At 49.8% G+C, this 18,271-nt stretch overlaps 1 pseudogene; it reads right to left on the reverse strand.

Moving 5' to 3' along the window:
• The window catches only part of LOC140385951 (nucleosome assembly protein 1-like 1-A), a 37,926-nt pseudogene extending 25,954 nt beyond the window's left edge, over positions 1-11,972 (reverse strand).
• Positions 11,973-18,271: the final 6,299 nt, after the last annotated feature.

An 18,271-nucleotide genomic window follows, 5' to 3' on the forward strand; every position in this document is an offset into this window, starting at 1 on the left:
CATGCACCCGTTATTTCTTTGCTTATTGCCTGCCCTACCATCCTGTTACTATTTGGTGGCCTATAGACTACTCCTATCAGTGTCCTTTTTGCCTTACTATTCCTGATTTCCACCCAACTTGATTCAACCTTGTCCTCCATAGCACCAATATCATCCGTTACTATTGCCCGGATGCCATCCTTAAACAACAAAGCTACACCACTGCCCTTACCGTCCATTCTATCCTTTCGTATAGTCTGATACCCTTGGATATTTAACTCCCAGTCGTGACCATCTTTTAACCATGTTTCAGTCATGGCCACTAAATCATAGTCATTCACGATCATTTGCGCCATCAACTCATTTACCTTATTTCGTATACTACGAGCATTCAGGTAAAGTACACTTATGCTGTTTTTTATGTCTTTGTTATGAATCCTAACACCTTGATCAGTAACTTTTCGCAATTTATTTTTCCTCTTACCCTTTCTCCTAATTTTCCTTGTCTTTGAACCCATATCTCTACAAAAAAACCTGTCACGTAACCTGCTGCCTTGATCTCCATTAACCATTATACTGTCCATAGCTTTACATTTCCCTTCCCCCCCAACTTGCTAGTTTAAAGTCCTTGTGACCAACCTATTTATCCTATTCGCTAGAATGGTTCTGGTGTACACCGTCCCAATGGTACAGGTCCCTCCTGCCCCAGAACTGATGCCAATGCCCCATGAAATGGAATCCCTCTTTCCCGCACCACTCCTTTAGCCACGTGTTAACTTCTCTAATTTTCTCAACCCTATGCCAATTGGCACGTGGCTCGGGTAGTATTCCAGAGATTATAACCCTAGAGGACCTGTTCTTTAATTTAGTCCCTAGTGTTTGATAATCCCCAAACAAGTCCTCTTTCCTAGTCTTACCTATGTTGTTAGTCCCAACGTGGACCACAACAACTGGATCCTCCCCCTCCCTCTCCAAAATCCTTTCAAGCCGATCAGAGATGTCCCTCACCCTGGCACTGGGCAGGCAACATACCATGCGGGACTCTCGATCTAGTTTACGAAGGATGCCATCAATCCCCCTAATAATAGAATCCCCGACAACTACCACTTGTCTTTTTGCTCCCCCCTCTTGAATGGCTTCCTGTACCACGGTGCAGTGGTCAGTCAAAGCATCCTCCCTACAGCCCTCTTCCTCATCCACACAGGGAGCAAGTACCTCATACCTGTTGGACAAGGTCAAGGGCTGAGGCTCCTCAACTCCTCAACTCAGGATCCCCCTACCTGCCTCCCTTGCAGTCACACCACTCTGTCCCGGACCACTGTCCGAACTAACAGTACTTATTCAACCGGTTGTGACTGCCTCCTGAAACAAAGCGTCCAGGTAATGTTCCCCCTCCCTGATGTGCCGCAGTGTGTGCAGCTCGGTCTCCAGCTCATCAATTCTGAGCCGAAGTTTCTCGAGCAGCCAACACGTGCTGCAGATGTGGTCACTGACGGCCTCAATGGGATCCACCAGTTCCATCATTACAGTAACAGCACATCTCCTGTCCAGCCATCTTCAACTAGTTAATTAATTTAAATATTATTTTTTTAAAAAAAATTCTTTATAGAACCTCAAGGATAAACCCGAACACCAACAAAAACACAGCCCTCTCTCGCCACTCACCCGAACTCAGTCACTCACCTAAACTCAGATGCACTCTGTTCCAATTAGCACTCCGTGACTAAAGGCACTCCTGCCACACCTTTTGTGCACTCACCTCTCCCAGCACTTTTTAAATCTCCCGGCTCTCTTCTCCGGCGCTGTTTTCGCTGTCCCGGCTCTCTCCTCCCGTGCTTTTTAAATCTCCCGGCTCTCTCCTCCGGCGCTGTTTTCGCTGTCCCGGCTCTCTCCTCCCGCGCTTTTTACATCTCCCGGCTCTCTCCTCCGGCGCTGTTTTCGCTGTCCCGGCTCTCTCCTTCCGCGCTTTTTAAATCTCCCGGCTCTCTCCTCCGGCGCTGTTTTTGCTGTCCCGGCTCTCTCCTCCCGCGCTTTTTAAATCTCCCGGCTCTCTCCTCCGGTGCTGTTTTCGCTGTCCTGGCTCTCTCCTCCCGCGCTTTTTAAATCTCCCGGCTCTCTCCTCCGGCGCTGTTTTCGCTGTCCCGGCTCTCTCCTCCCGCACTTTTGTGTAGGCTCCTGCTGGCGCCGAAGAGTCTGGTTTTTCTTTGTGTGTCTAAATGTTGCTTATTGTTCCCGCGGATTGCTCATTAGTATGCAGATGGCTGGTGTTTTGTTATGCTGACGGTTGCTGGTATCGATAGTGTCTGGCCTTTCCAGAGTTAAATACACAGCCAACCTGCAGCTGCTCATTTTTGTCTTGTTGGCTGACTTTCCATCAGCCTTTGCCGTTCGCCATTTTGAATCGGGAGTTGGCCATTTTAAGTGGCTACAACCCTCCTTGTGATCCTAATGCGAAGCGTGAAGGATCACATAACTATGTTGCTTTCCATTCCCTGACTTGGTGGGGGGGGCACTTCCTTCATGGCCTCTACACTGACCATAGCTATGCAAAAAAATTTTAACTGACAATTCTAAGGGCGCTATGTCAAACAGGGACATGCATTACAAAACAATAAACTGGCAACCTCTAACTATTCTTAATACACTACACTCACTTAAACATTTCATTATCCTAACTTCCTCAACCATACAAACAAAATCATAGCAGTTTATAGACAGCTTTCCTGGCTTGGCAGTCAAGCTCAGGATCGTACAATTTGCTCATGAACAGTTCTTTACATTTCTTTATTTACAATAAAAGGCAAGTGAATGCTCTTTATTATAGATTGCGGGGGTCGGTGGTCTGGTCGTATCTGAAAATAGGGGATCTGCTCCTATATACCAGGGTTTGAGCGCGGTAGACTCTCCTTCTCCATTTCCTTAGATGCATAGTCTGCACGATGCAGCAGAGTATCGCAAATATCAGTAAGGTTTCTATTACATATGACACAGAGTACCAGGTTATAAACCTGGCACACCAAGATGATGTGGTGTCGCTGGTGACTGGGCTCTGGGTACTGTGGGGAAGTGAAACATTAACGGCTGTGGGGCTTGAAGTCATGAAGTTCGCAACCAAATGTCCATAAAGATGATGATCCATGTGAAGGAAGTCCTCATGGCCGTTCTCTTTCCATTTCCTTTCTTTTCTTCTCCGGTCCTGGAGCTTCTGGAGTTCTGTGGAAACAAGCATAGTGCCTGTAACTATCTTTGTTTAATATCTCATACAATAGTCTGTCTGTCCTTTAGTGCCAATTACTCCCTTTCTAATTGGTCACTATGTGTGACTCCCTCATTTTTTTTTCTCCCAAAATCAAATTTTAGGACAAGACACAGTGCCCAATAATGAACCAGTGCGCGCCGTCTCGCAGACCTTGCAATTTACCATCCAAATGTTTCAGGATGTAAATAGCATGTGGTTGGCAACCTAAAGGTTACCTAAAATAAAACAAAACTTTTTGAACGAAAAGTGCCAAAATGAGGTGCGAGTTGGATGGAGTCCCCGGGTAGGACGGCTACCAATGCCGTGTCTCCCCTACCCAAGCGTAGTTGACCAGAGGGGGGGTTCCCAGGCAGGGCGGGTCCCAAGCCGTTTCTCCACTGCCTGAGCAACCGATAAGAACAGGCAAGAAATGTAGTCATCGTGGTGGGGCTGCCGTAGTGGTTCTACCTTCGAACCAGAAGGGCAGTTATGAACGGGCATCTCGTACCTTAACTAATCTCTGCAGACAAGCTAGTTCCACTGAACTAGTGTCTGGCAATGGTGAGTCTCTGCAGGCAAGTCCTCAGAGGTTTCGGCCGAATAAGCGTGGGGCAGTGAAAAATATTTTTCCTGTCGGACATACAACATTTAACAAACTTACAAACAACATAAAACATGCTGCAGGTTCCATCAGAAAGGACACCACTTCTCCCAAGTGGTTCCTTTTAACACATCATCTGAACACCTCAGTTCTCGGTTGCGAACAGGGTCGCAAAGGGGTTCTCGGTTTGGGAGTCAGACCCACGATCATCATCTTCTCCCGGGTGCCAAACTCTTGAGTGTATCAGGGCTGAAAGGGCTGCGTGGTGTGAGGTGGGGTCGCTCTCGTCGTTGCGGACGAGTCGGAACAAGTTATCTCGGTACCAATAGTTGTTGTCTAGTTGTGTGGGGACGGAATCGGGGTCGTCAGTGTAGTTCGGTGGTCGGTGGTGGGGTTTATTTAGGAAAGTGATCATGAAGGGATCACTTGAATCGTAGTCGGAATCGCTGGGTGTGGGGCCTGTTGCATGGGGATAGTAGGGAGGCGTGCTGTGGCTATCGTCCGAGTCACAGTTGCTGTCTCTGCTGCTGTAGTCTGTGGGCGTTCTGGGGCGGAGTATATATTTCAGGGGTGGAGTCGAGGTCGAATCCGTGGCTTGGTTGGACGTGGTGGGTGTTGGTAGGGTTACGTTGGCTGTGGGCGGGGCGTGGTGTGCTGCGTCAAGCATGACGTGGTGTGCGTGGTTAGACTGTGTTCCATGTGCCTTCAGCTGGTTTATATGGAACCACGCAGTCTTACCGTTGGGGTACTTTATTTTATACACGGAAGGGCTTACTTTATCCGCAATGGAGTACGGACCCGAGTATTTTGGTGACAGGAATGTACTGGGGCTATATACAGAGAGCATAACTTGCTGTCCGAAACTGTACTCAGTCGCATGCACTGTCTTGTCGAAACAAGCCTTGCTCTGTTTCTTTCTGGTGCCCAATTTTACTGCGGCTGCCAGCTGAGCCGTTTTAAGATTTTCCACTAATTGCTCTACTGCTTTCTCGTGTGTGAGGGCCGTCACTTCGGGGCTGGTCAAATCTAAACCTAATAAATATTCTGTGCCTTTCATGGGGCGTCCGGTCATGAGGGTGTGTGGGGTGTAACCTGTGGAAATAGAAATTGTATTACGCAGAAACATCAGCGCAAAAGGGAGAACTGAGTCCCAAGTGGTGTTGTTCTGCTGGACCATTTTTCTGAGGGTGGATTTTAGGGTCCGATTCATGCGCTCCACAATACCACTCGACTGTGGGTGGTATGCTATGGGGAATTTTTGGGTGATGCCAAATATCGTGAGGACGTTCTGCATGACACGTCCCGTAAAATGGGAACCTTGGTCTGATTCAATGCTGCGGGGGAGTCCCCATCTTGTAAAGATGTGGTGGGTCAACATCTTGGCTGTGGTTTTTGCAGTGTTTGTGCGGGCTGGGAATGCTCCCACCCATTTCGTAAAGGTGTCAATTACCACAAGTACATATTTATAGCCATTCATGCAAGGGGGCAATGGTCCTATAAAATCAATCTGGAGGTTAGTCCAGGGGCCATTAACAGGTCGGGTGTGGCTGAGTTGAGCCTTTTTGGTATATCTGTCCGGATTATTCTGGGCACAGATAAGACAATTCTCGATGTAGTGATTTACATCATCCTTTACATTCGTCCACCAACAAAGCTACTTGAGATGGGCTGTAGTGGGATTGGTTCCCTGATGTGCATGACCGTCATGGAACAAACAAATCAGTTGATTCCTGTCCTGTTCAGGAACCACATAAAGGGCGTCTTTTAACACCACACCGTCATGTGTGGTCAGTGCATTTTTAAACTTCTCATAGGGAGCTGGATATTTTCCTTTTACAATCTTCCTGAGATTGCTGTCCTGCTTCTTGGCCTCCACTAGATCCTCGATCTTTGTCTGTGAGACCTGAACTGCGCTCACTGGTGCGCTTTCGGGGCTGTCCAAGAATATCCATGCCTGGAACGTGTCTTAGCCAGTGCGTCGGCTTTCACATTTCCAGGGGGGGAGGAACGATGGTGACTGCGAACTTTGATTATCCCAAAAGTCCTGTTCTGTGCTCTCTGTAAAATATGACAGAGCAATGATGCTGAGGGGAGGGGTTTCCCATCTGCAGAAACAAATCCTCTTGCTTTCCACAGGGGCAGGAATTCCATGAGGCTGTTGCAGACATAGAGGCTGTCCGAGAATATGTCTGCTGGGCTGGGGAAGGAATCTGGGTGTTCCACTATATACGTGATGGCCGCGAGCTCTGCTGCCTGCGCGCCTAAGTGGCCTGGCTGTTTTATTGATATTTCCTCGAGGGCGCGTCCCTGCACGTCCTCGACATAGATACTGCAACCTGTTATGCGCTTTCCATCCAAGACTGTGGAAGATCCATCCACATAGATCTTTATGGGCTCACACGTGTCTGTGTGCTGGGGGCTCTGGGTTGAACTACCTATCTTTCTGGGGGTGTTTTAGCAATAAAGGGGCCTGTGTTGTGATGTGGCAAGATAATCTCACATTCATGGGGGGTTCCGGGGTACTGTAAGTTGTCGGCCAAAAAGGTGTGCGTCTTTGTCCTTTTAACAGTGATGTCCCGTCCCTGCAAGAGAAGGGTCCATCTCGCTGCTCGAATCTGGCTTACTGTACCGTCCTTGAGTCGTCCGTCCAGTAAAGTTTGGGTGGGGGTGTGTTCGGTGAGAATTGTAATGGGGTTCAGTCCGGTAATATATGAAAAATACTGCACTGCCCAAAATACTGCAAGCAGGTGCCTCTCACAGGCGGAAAATCCCTGCTCCACAGCATCTAAATGTCTGGAGACGTAAGCTACGGGCCTTAACTGGTCGTGCCGTTCCTGGAGGAGCACGGCCGAAAGGATGCAGTCTGTTGTCGCTACTTCTATGGCGTAAGGGGAAAGCGGGTCTGGAACTTGTAGTGCGGGGCTGCTATGAGTGCCTGTTTTAAAGAGTCGACAGCATCCGTATGCTGCGGAAGCCACTCCCAGGGGGCTCCTTTCTTTAGGAGGTCTGAGAGGGGCGCTGCCTTGCTGGCGAAACCGTCAATGTGGTTTCGGCAGTAGCCAACCAGTCCTAAAAACGACGGGAGGGCTGAAACGTTCTGGGGAAGGGGCAATTTAGCAATCGAGTCAATCCTTTTATGCTCGATCTCGCGTTAACCTGTGTGATAATTGTTCCCAAATATATCACCTTTTCTTCCAAAATCTGGGTCTTTTTGGGGTTGACTTTACAACCAATTGAGTGTAAGAGTTCCAGGAGTTCAGACAGAAGCTCAATGTGCTCTTCCTTGGTGTCTGTCTGCAGTAGTAGGCCGTCTACATACTGAACCAGACATTAGGGGCGAGAGAATTTGGCGAAACCATTTGCCCGCTGTCGGTGGAAAATGGAGGGAGAGTTGTGGAATCCTTGTGGCAGGCATGTCCACGTGTACTGCTGTGCTTTAAAGGTGAAGGCAAATTTGTACTGGCACGCCTTTGCCAATGGAATGGACCAGAATCCATTACTGACGTCCAAAACCGTAAAGAATTGGGAATTGAGTCCCTGCTTGAGCATGGTCTTGGGACTTGTTGCTACTGTGGGGGCTGCTGCGGGTGTGATTTTGTTGAGTTCCCGGTAATCGATGGTCAGTCGCCATGATCCATCGGGCTTTCTCACTGGCCAAATCGGGGCATTATTAGTGGAGGCTACTGATCTAAGTTCGCCCTGCTCTAATAAGCTTTCTATTACCTTGGAGATTTCTCCCTCTGCCTCTTGGGGAAATCCGTACTGTTTCTCGGGTCTAGGGTCAGGTCCTATTATTTGTACGGAGCCAGTCATCCGTCCACAGTCGTGCTTGTGGGTCGCGAATGCTGCCTTGTTCTTTTGCAGAACTGTCCTAACCTGCTTGTCCATACTTAGCATAGGTCGGATTGAACCAAAATTCGCCTACTGCGCTAATTTTGTTTGCATACTCTCCTATGTTGAACGTTGCGGGGCTCTTGCGGATTTTGCCATCTTCCAGACACACTGGTTGACTGGATCGAATGAAAGATTATGGGAATTCATGAAATCGATTCCCAGGATGTGTTCTGCTGTGTGGGGCAGGTCAACTAAAACTACGGGGTGCTTGGTGGTGATGGTACCGATTTGAATGGGTACAGGGGCTGTGATGTGTCCCTGCTGTAAGTGGCCTGTAAAGCCGCTGAGGGTGATAGTGGCTGCAGTGGGCCACGTGTCTTTTTGGAACACGGTGGAGGAATTTATTGTGGCGCGGGACCCTCCTGTGTCCCAGAGAAATTCGATGGGCTGTCCCCGAATTTTTGCCGCAAGTACCGGTTGACCGGACCTATCCCAAAGGGTGTCGCAGACCCAACTGGGGGAGCCCGTACACCGTCAGTCCGTTCCGGTCAAGTCCGTCTGATCTGAACGGACGCTAACTCCATGAATGGGCTCTGTCTTTTTCTTACTCAGAGTGCCCGTCGGCTGGGCTCTCTGTGGCTTTTTAGGGGCATTGCATTATCTTGCGAAGTGTCCCAACTGCCCGCAGTTGTAACACTCCTGTGACTTGGGTGGGGGGCTGTTCTTTCCCTCATTCACTCATGCCGGGTTCTGGTGTGTTTTTACTGCCTGCATATCTGCTCCGGCCTGCTTTTCCTCGGGATTCTTGACTGCGGGTTTACTTTGTATAGATTGCTCCCAAGCGCGGGACAATCTTTTCACTACCCACTTCTCATTATGGGCCTCCTCTGAGGGATCATAACTCGCGCAGGCTTTCTGTCCTGTTTCTGTGGCATGGGAGATAAGGGTGCTGGTTCATTTGGCCATGCTGTCTGGGGACAAATGGGCGCGGTCTAAGTCTCCAAAGACTGCTGCAAAGTGGATCCACAGGCGTCCAGCAAACGCTGTCGGGTGCTCGGATTTCTTTTGCCTACATTTGTTGAGGCCATCTACGGCGTCACCCCGGTTATACCCGGTCGCATCCAGGATCGCGGTATGCATTTCTGCAAGGGTGCCTCCTCCTACATTCTGTGGGTCGGGAAGGGCGCTGCTGCTACTGAAGGATCTAAACTTAAAACGGTGAGCTTTACATGCTCTCACTCATCCAGGCCGTACATGGTCGCCTGATGCTTAACTGTGGCAAAGAAATGGTGGGGGTCTGAGGTGGGGAGGAACGGTGTGATCTTATCGCACGCGTAACATAATTGGGTCACTGTTAAGGGGGTGGAGTATAGAAATTCCGCATCGTCCGATGTGGCTGTGCGGTGGGTGGTTACTGGGTTCATTGGAGCTTGAACTATCTGCTGTCTGGGGGGTTGGGGCGCTTTCCTTTTTGTGGCTTTCCCTGAGCACATGTTCCCTGAACATATCTCTGTGCTGTTTCATTCAATTCGTCCCAATCAGAGCCGTCTTCCTGATCTAATTTTTCTCCAAAGATTTCCTGGAAACCTTTCTGAACTGAAAGCAGAGATTGCAGCTCTGCAATCTGCTTCCGGCACTTTGCGTGATCTAGCGGGCTTTGTCTTTGTTCTGTGGTGGAAGCATGGAGCGCTCTTGATGCTGCCTTGAGGTCACTACACTGTCTCTGTAAAGCTTCTACCTGCTTTTCCGTTTCCTCACGTACCAGGACTGCACGTTGCGTGTCCTGATAGGTCTTTTCGTATTGAGACTGGAAGCTGCTTAAGTGCGCCAGACAAGACTGGTGAGCCCTTTTGGCGTCATCCACCTCTCCATCTTTTGCTGCCAACTTCCTTCTCAATTTCAAATTCTCCCTTTCTACCTCGCTTACATCGACCTTACTCATTCAATGTATGCCCTCAACTTCTTTCCGGAGCGTCCTAACGACCTCCTCTGTGCCTCGCAATTGTGCCAAGCAGGACACGATTGCCATCGGCTTGCGAGCTTTCCCTCAGCTCTTTTTGTGGATCTCGCTCAGGTTCTCCCACCAAGTATGTCCTATACTCCCGGGGACTGATTCCTCGTTATTACAGAATTCATTCCAAAGGGGCCATCCTTTCCCTTTGAGATATTTCCTGATCTCTTCCTCCCAAACCTGGGGCTCAATTCTTATAGTTCCCAGGGGCTTCCCGCCTTTCGGGGTGGACCCAGTACCTGGTCCCAAGTGATTGGACATTGTCCCAATCGCTTGGTTCGATTTTCTCCAATGCTGGAGCGGTTCCCTGATCGATGGGCGGTCTTGAGGTGCTCGTTCACCTCATTTTGTGTAGGCTTCTGCTGGCGCCGAAGAGTCTGGTTTTGCTTTGTGTGTCTAAATGTTGCTTATTGTTCCTGGGGATTGTTCATTAGTATGGAGATGGCTGGTGTTTTGTTATGCTGACGGTTGCTGGTATTGATAGTGTCTGGCCTTTCCAGAGGTAAATACACAGCCAACCTGCAGCTGCTCGTTTTTGTCTTGTTGGCTGACTTTCTCATCAGCCTTTGCCGTTCGCCATTTTGAATTGGGAGTTGGCCTTTTTAAGTGGCTACTGTCTTCACTGTACAAGATTTGGCACTAGACTCCCCAAAAGACCGTGAAGTAGCTGATGATGTCACGTGACTCCGCTCTTAAAGAGACATTGCACACAACTATAGAACTGCACACAACTACAATAACCCACATATGTAACATCCTTCACCCTTTCCTTCTAAGATCCCACACAATTAGTATCTAGTATTTTAGTATAGTCATTTACAAGTGCTGACATATTATTACAGTGTAATAACACAGTCAATAAGGTAGGTGATCAGGTGAGCATCTATTTCTCACTGGTTGTCTGTGCACTTCCGGAACTTTGTCATTCTTGACCCTAGATGTATTTTCTGGTTCTCCAGTAGATGTCTCTACACTGGAAGGCATTACAGTCACTTTTTCCTAGGGAAGACTAGTAGTACCAGATACTTCTGATGCAATCTCTGTAGATGGTCAAGAAGTTACAGTCGGATGGAACGGAGACCGTTACATCTTAAGGTAGTTCTGGCTTTGACACACAAACACATGTTGACAATAATTGATCTGCATGGTGTTTTGGGCCAGGGTTTAGAGAACCCCAAAGTGTATCATGGAGTTCACCTGATCCACAACTTTTACTAGATTGTGGTATGGGGAGCACACGGCCCAGTCTCCAGGTGTAGTACAGCAGAAATGGAAAAGTATTTTTTAAAGGAAAACAATGTTTATTCTATGAATTCAAGTTAATCTTTTTGAAACATACAGTGAACATCTTAGCAACCATTAATTCAAATACAACCCCCAAAGAATAAAACACTAAGTAATCCTTAATAACTTCCCAAACAACATCCAGAAGACAAAAGAAACACCTTTGAACAGAAGCACATCAGGTTTACATTCAATACTGGAAACATTTATAATTCCGAAATCACAAAATAATCAAGAGATAGTCTTTTCATGGCAGAGAGATCAACAGTACACCTGCTTTGTCTGGCTTCAGCTCCAACACTGAAAACAAAGCTAAAACACACCTTGCAGCAAACAGCTTAAAGCGAAAGTAAAAAGCTGACAGACAGCCCAGCTCCACCCATGCTCTGACATCACTGATAAATACCCATTTCTTAAAGGTATATTTCTTAAACGCCCATTTCTTAAAGGTACTCTCTCATGACAATGGTGTCTTAACACAAGTTTTTCTGTTGTTTAGATTAGTTAGGATATTGGACAAGACTGAGCCAATACCTTCACAGGGACCCACTTCTCACCAATGGTGTAGCTGGGTGCCAACACTTGTTTTTGTTGAAGCAAGCGTTTCCTTGAGTTACTGTGGGTTTCAGTCCATTATTTCAGATGTCTCCTCTGGCAAGAGTAAATCAAAGGTTGTCTTCAGCTTCGTTTTCATCAATAGCAAAGCTGGTGAAATTTGTGTAGTTGCATTTCGATATGGTCGCTGAAACTTTATTCACATGGCGTTGAAGTGAACTTTGGGCCTTACAAGCTTTCAGTGCATGCTTCAAGGATTGCTCAAACCTTTTGGCTAAACCAGTCGTGGATGGGTGGTGAGATGCTGACTTTATATGTTGAACTCTACACAACCTTTAAGTAGTCATCAAACCTCTTGGCTGGAAACTGTCGCCATTGTCATTCACATGCTCTGGATTTCCAAATCTCGCAAAGATCTCATCGGGTTTCTCAATGGTTCGTTCTGCAATGGCCGATTTCAGAAAGACCATCTCAGGCCACTTTGAGTGTGTGTTCACAACAATGAACATGTGTCCTTCGACTGGACCAGCAAAGTTAATGTGCAGATGTTGCCACGGCAATTTAGGCCACTCCTATGGATGTAATGGGAGCATTAGCAGTGAGTTCCTTACCCATGCACATGACTGGCACAGTCCTGTTTTTTCTTCAATTTGAGCATCAATTCCTTTTTTAAAAAAAAATATATTTATTAAAGTTTTTTAACAAAACAAAACAATTTTTTCCCCTTACAAACAATAAACCCCCCCTCCCCCTGTAACAAAATAACGCAAAATCGCCCTGAGCAAGATATATACATGGTAAGATGATATATTTACAGAGCTTTATACACTGGCTCTCGCCCGTTCATGCCAGTTTCCTCCACCCTCCATGTTATCCCCCGCTCGTCCGTCCCCTCAAACAATCTCTCGTCCCCCCCCCCCCCCGCCGCCAGCCCCAGGGTTGCTGCTGCTGCTGCTGACCGACCTTCCTCTAATGCTCAGTGAGGTAGCCTAGGAACGGTTGCCACCGCCTGTAGAACCCCTGCGCAGACCCCCTTAAGGCAAACTTAATCCTTTCCAACTTTATGAACCCAGCCATGTCGTTTGTCCAGGCCTCCACGCTAGGGGGCTTCGCCTCCTTCCACATTAGCAAGATCCTTCGCCGGGCTACTAGGGACGCAAAGGCCAGAATGCCGGCCTCTTTCGCCTCCTGCACTCCCGGCTCGTCCACTACTCCAAATATTGCTAGCCCCCGGCTTGGCTTGACCCGGACTTTCACCACCTGAGAGATTGCTCCCGCCACTCCTCTCCAGAACCCCTCCAGTGCCGGGCATGACCAAAACATATGGACATGGTTCGCCGGACTCCCTGAACACCTTCCACATCTATCCTCTACCCCAAAGAACCTACTCAACCTCGCCCCCGTCAAGTGCGCTCTGTGAACCACCTTAAATTGTATCAGGCTGAGCCTGGCACTTGAGGAGGAGGAATTGACCCTACCCAGGGCATCAGCCCACAAACCTTACTCGATCTCCTCCCCCAACTCCTCCTCCCATTTACCCTTCAACTCTTCTGCTAGCGCTTCCCCCTCTTCTTTCATCTCTTGGTGTATTGCCGAAACCTTGCCCTCCCCGACCCACACAAACCCCATAATACTCCTACCTACTCTCTTGAAAAAGCCTTTGGTGATCACGATGGGGAGGCACTGGAACACAAGCAAAAACCTCGGAAAAACCACCATTTTTACCGACTGCACTCTACCCGCCAACGAGAGCGGTAACATGTCCCATCTTTTGAAGTCCACCTCCATTTGGTCCACCATTCTCGTCAGATTCAGTTTGTATAGGGCCCCCCAGCTCCTGGCTATCTGGATCCCTAGATACCGAAAACTCCCCTCCTCCCTCCTCAGCGGTAGGTCTCCTATCCCTCTTGCTTGGTCCCCTGCCTGTAGTACAAAAAGCTCGCTCTTCCCTACATTGAGCTTATAGGCCGAGAACTCCCCAAACTCCCTCAAAGTCTGCATGACCTCCACCATCCCCTCCATTGGGTCCGCCACGTACAGCAGCAGGTCGTCCGCGTATAGCGATACCCGATGCTCTTCCCCCCCCACGGACCACCCCCCTCCATTTATTAGACTCCCTCAGTGATATGGCCAAGGGTTCGATCGCCAATGCAAACAACAGGGGGGACAAAGGGCACCCCTGCCTCGTTCCTCGGTACAGCCGAAAGTACTCCGACCTCCGCCGGTTCGTCACCACACTCGCCACCGGGGCGCTGTAAAGGAGCTAATAACCCTCCCCCAAACCCAAACCTACGCAACACCTCCCAGAGGTACTCCCACTCAACTCGGTCAAAGGCCTTTTCCGCGTCCATGGATGCCACTATCTCCGCCTCTCCATCCTCCGATGGCATCATTATCACGTTTAAGAGCCGCCGCACATTCGTATTTAATTCCCTGCCCTTTACAAATCCCGTCTGGTCCTCATGTATCACCCCCGGGACACAGTCCTCAATCCTCGTGGCCAGCACCTTTGCCAATAGCTTAGCGTCCACATTTAGGAGCAAAATCGGCTTGTACGATCCACATTGCAGTGGGTCCTTGTCTCGCTTCAGGATCAGGGACATTGTCGCCTCCGACATTGTCAGGGGCAGGGACCCCTCCTCTCTTGCCTCGTTAAAGGTCCTCACTAGTAACGGGGCCAACAGGTCCGCATACTTTCTATAGAACTCCACCGGGAACCCATCCGGCCCCGGGGCCTTCACCGCCTGCATGCTCCCCAAACCCTTACTCAGCTCCTCCAACCCGATTGGTGCCCCCAAACCAGCCACCTCTTGGTGCTCCACCCTCGGGAACCGCAGTTGGTCCAGGAATCTTCCCATCCCCTCTTCTCCCCCTGGGGGCTGGGATCTGTACAGCTCTTCGTAGAAGGCCTTAAATACCTTATTTATTTCCGTTGCATTCTGGACCATAGCTCCCCCACCATCTTTGACTCCCCCTATTTCCCTCTCTCTGCGCCCTCTTACGGAGCTGGTGTGCCAGCATCTGACTGGCCTTTTCCCCGTACTCGTAGGTCACCCCCTGCGCCTTCCTCCACTGTGCCTCCGCCTTCCCCATGGTCAACAGGTCAAACTCCGTCTGGAGCCGTCACCTTTCCCCAAGTAATCTTTCCTCCGGGGCCTCTGCGTATCTCCTGTCCACTCGCAAAATCTCCCCCACTAACCTCTCCCTTTCCATGCCCTCTGTCTTCTCCCTATGAGCCCTGATGGAGATTAGCTCTCCCCTGATCACCGCCTTCAACGCCTCCCATACCACCCCCACCCGCACCTCCCCATTGTCGTTGGCCTCCAAGTACCTTTCAATACACTCCCTCACCTTCCCACACACCACCTCATCAGCCAGCAGTCCCACATCCAGCCGCTACAGCGGGCGTTGGTCCCTCTCCTCTCCCAGCCCCACTTCCACCCAGTGCGGGGCATGGTCCGAAACGGCTATGGCCAAATAATCTGTCCCCTCCACCCTCGGGATGAGCGCCCTGCCCCAGCACAAAGAAGTCTATCCGGGAGTATGCCTTGTGCACGTGGGAGAAGAAAGAAAATTCCCTGGCCTGCGGTCTTGCAAACCTCCATGGGTCCACTCCCCCCATCTGGTCCATAAACCCCCTGAGCACCCTGGCCGCCGCCGGCCTCTTTCCCGTCCTTGATCTGGAGCGGTCTCGTGCTGGATCCAGCACTGAGTTGAAGTCCCCTCCCATTATCAGGCCTCCTACCTCCAGGTCCGGAATGCGCCCCAACATGCGCTTCATGAATCCAGCATCATCCCAGTTCGGGGCGTATACATTTACCAACACCACCCACGTCCCTTGCAACCTACCGCTCACCATTACATATCGCCCTCCATTGTCCACCTCAATAGTCTTGGCCTCAAATGACACATGTTTACCCACCAGAATTGCCATCCCTCTGTTTTTTGCGTCCAGTCCCGAGTGTAATACCTGTCCTACCCATCCCCTTCTTAACCTAACCTGGTCCGCCACCTTCAGGTGTGTTTCTTGGAGCATAGCCACGTCTACCTTCAGTCCCTTCAAGTGCGCGAACACTCGAGCCCTCTTCACCGGTCCGTTCAGGCCCCTCACGTTTCACGTTATCAGCCGAATTGGAGGGGCTCTCACACCCCCCCCCCCACCCCGCCCCCCCCCCCCCCCCCATCACCCACCCGCCGACTAGCCATCTCCTTTTCTGGCCCAGTCCCGTGTCCGCGCCTCCCTCACTTCCGTCCCGGCCACCTCTTCTGTGTCCCATTCCCTTTCAGCCAATGCAGCAGCAACCCTGTTTTCCCCCCCTCCCCCCCTTCCCTCCCCCCCGCTAGACCCCTGTCTAGCTTTTTTGCTCCCCCCATATCACTCCCGTAAGTCAGCTGATGCCTGCTGACCCAGGCTCCCCCCGCCATCCCTTTGACCCCCCCGTGTGGGAATCTCCCCATCAATAGATGTTTCTACACTCCCCCTCCCACCTTTCTTCCCGCGAGCGGGAGAAAAACCCCGCGCTTTTCAGAGCCTGCCCCGCCCCCCCGACGCAGCTTCTGTTGCGGCCTTGTCTCTCGTCCCCAGCCCATATAACATTCCCTGCGCGTGCTTACCCCCCTATATACAACCGCCATCATGCTTCAACCCTCAAATACCCCCCACCCTCACAAACCCTCAATTAGAGTCCAACTTTTCAGTTACTATAAAGGGCCACGCCTCTTCGGGCATTTTGAAGTAGTGGTGTTGGCCGTTATATGTAACCCACAGTCGCGCTGGCTGCAACATTCCAAATTTCACTCCTTTCCGATGCAGCACCGCTTTGGCCCGGTTGAAACCCGCTCTCCGCTTAGCGACCTCCATGCTCCAGTACGGGTATATTCTAATCTCAGCATTGTCCCACTTGCTGCTCCGCTCCTTCTTGGCCCATTTCAGGACCCTCTCTCTATCGGTGAACCGTTGAAATCTCACCACCATCGCCCTTGGCGGCTCGTTTGCTTTGGGCTTCCTCGCCAGCACCCGGTGCGCCCCTTCCAGCTCCAGCAACCCCGGGGGGCCTCCGCGCCCATCAGCGCCCCGATCATCGTGCCCGCATATGCCGCGGCGTCGGCCCCCTCCACTCCTTCTGGGAGACCCAGGATCCTCAAATTGTTTCTCCTCGACCTGTTCTCCAGGTCTTCGAGTCTTCCCGCCCATATCTTGTGTAGCGCCTCGTGCCGCTCCACTTTCACCGCCAGGCCCAAGAGCTCATCCTCATTCTCACTCACTTTGTCCTGGATCTCCTGGATCTTCACCTCATGGGCTTTCTGGGTTGCCCCAAGTCCTTCAATTAATGCCAGCATCGGCGCCATCATCACCTTGCGCAGCTCCTCGAAGCAGCGCTTAATGAATTCTTGCATCTCTTCTTTGTCCCCGGCCGCCGCATTTTGTTTATTTTACCCTTCTTCTCCCGCTGCTCCAGTGCCGTTTTTTGTGGCCGTTTCGCTGCGGGTCCGGTCCATACAGGTTAGTGGTGGACCTCTCTCCTCTCTTCCCCACGGGTTGGCTGTGTAAAAAATCCCGTTGCGGCTCTTCTATCGAGCCCGAAAGTCCGTCTTCGCGGGAGCTGCCGATTCGTGCGGCTTAGCTCCGCATAGCTGCAACCGGAAGCCTTGAGCATCAATTCCTGGCCACCAAAAGTAGCTTTGTGCGAGTTCCTTCATTTGTATTCTGCATGGGTGTCCTTCATGTAATTGTTCCAATGCTCTTTGTCGCAAATTTTGAGGAATGATTACTCTGATCCCCACATCAGGCGTTTGCCCTGTGCTGTTAATTCGAGGCTTCTGTACCGTTTAACTTCAGGATGTTTTCCTGCTGTCCTCTACTTTAATACCATTTCCAGTACCTGCCCCATCACAGGATCATTTTTGGTAATTCATTGGATAAATCTGCAGGACTGGAACATTCTCAATCTGTGAATGGTAAAAAGTATTATCATCACTTGGTAGTATTTGTCCAGCTGATAATGGCAGATGTAATAATGCATCCACAATAGTATGATTTTGGGATAGGCAGTATTTTATCTCGTAGGAATGCACAAATAGTATTAATGATCGTCGTTGGAGTTTACTTGTAGCCAACAAAGGGACACCTTGTGTGGCCCAAAAATAGATGTTAAGGGCCTGTGGTCCATCAGCAATGTGAAGTGACGACCATACAGATATCGTTGAAATTTTCATACACCAAATATAATACTCAGTGCTTCCTTCTCCAACTCAACATAGATTCTGCACTTGTTAACGTACAAGATGCAAAAGCTATTGGTCTTTCTTCCACTGAATGTAGTACATGTGACAGCACTGCTCCAACACTATATGGTCAAGTGTCACAGGTAAGTGGTAATGGTAACTTCAGATTGAAATTACCAATAATTCTGACTTTTTCAGTGCTTCTTTTGCTGATAGATTTGCTTTTTCAAATTCAGATGTCTATTGGCATGCCTGTTTTATGCATGATGTGGAGATGCCGGCGTTGGACTGGGGTGAGCACAGTAAGAAGTCTTACAACACCAGGTTAAAGTCCAACAGGTTTGCTTCAATATCACTAGCTTTCGGAGTGCTGCTCCTTCCTCAGGTGAATGAAGAGGTATGTTCCAGAAACACATATATAGACAAATTCAAAGATGCCAGACAATGCTTGGAATGCGAGCATTAGCAGGTGATTAAATCTTTACAGACCCAGAGCTAGGGTAACCCCAGGTTAAAGAGGTGTGAATTGTGTCAAGCCAGGACA

The sequence above is a fragment of the Scyliorhinus torazame genome, chromosome 11 (genome assembly GCF_047496885.1).
Source record: "Scyliorhinus torazame isolate Kashiwa2021f chromosome 11, sScyTor2.1, whole genome shotgun sequence".
NCBI lineage: Eukaryota > Metazoa > Chordata > Chondrichthyes > Carcharhiniformes > Scyliorhinidae > Scyliorhinus > Scyliorhinus torazame.